The following is a 268-nucleotide window of genomic DNA, read 5'->3' as shown; positions in this document are numbered from 1 at the left end:
CAGAACCTGCAGCAGCAGCAGCAGCAGCAGGTACGCGGCCGCTGCGGCGCAGGCTCAACCTGCGTCGGTGACGCGGCAGCGGCAGGCGCGTGTCTGTGGCCTTGGGTGGATGCGGCAGAAGCGGAGAGGCAACCGCTGCTGCTGCTGCTGCTGTTGCTGCTGTTGCTGCTGCTGCTACTCGCGAGACAGCAGCAGCTACACGGGCGCCTGCCCGGGAGACACGGGCCCTTTGATGTGCGCACAGAGAGCAGCTTGTGCAGGTGAGTTG

This window comes from Eimeria tenella, genomic scaffold (genome assembly GCF_000499545.2).
Source record: "Eimeria tenella Houghton genomic scaffold, Eth_scaff1788, whole genome shotgun sequence".
In the NCBI taxonomy this organism is placed as follows: Eukaryota; Apicomplexa; class Conoidasida; order Eucoccidiorida; family Eimeriidae; genus Eimeria; species Eimeria tenella.
The sequence above is the reverse complement of the archived record's forward strand: the minus strand, read 5'-3'. Positions refer to the sequence as shown.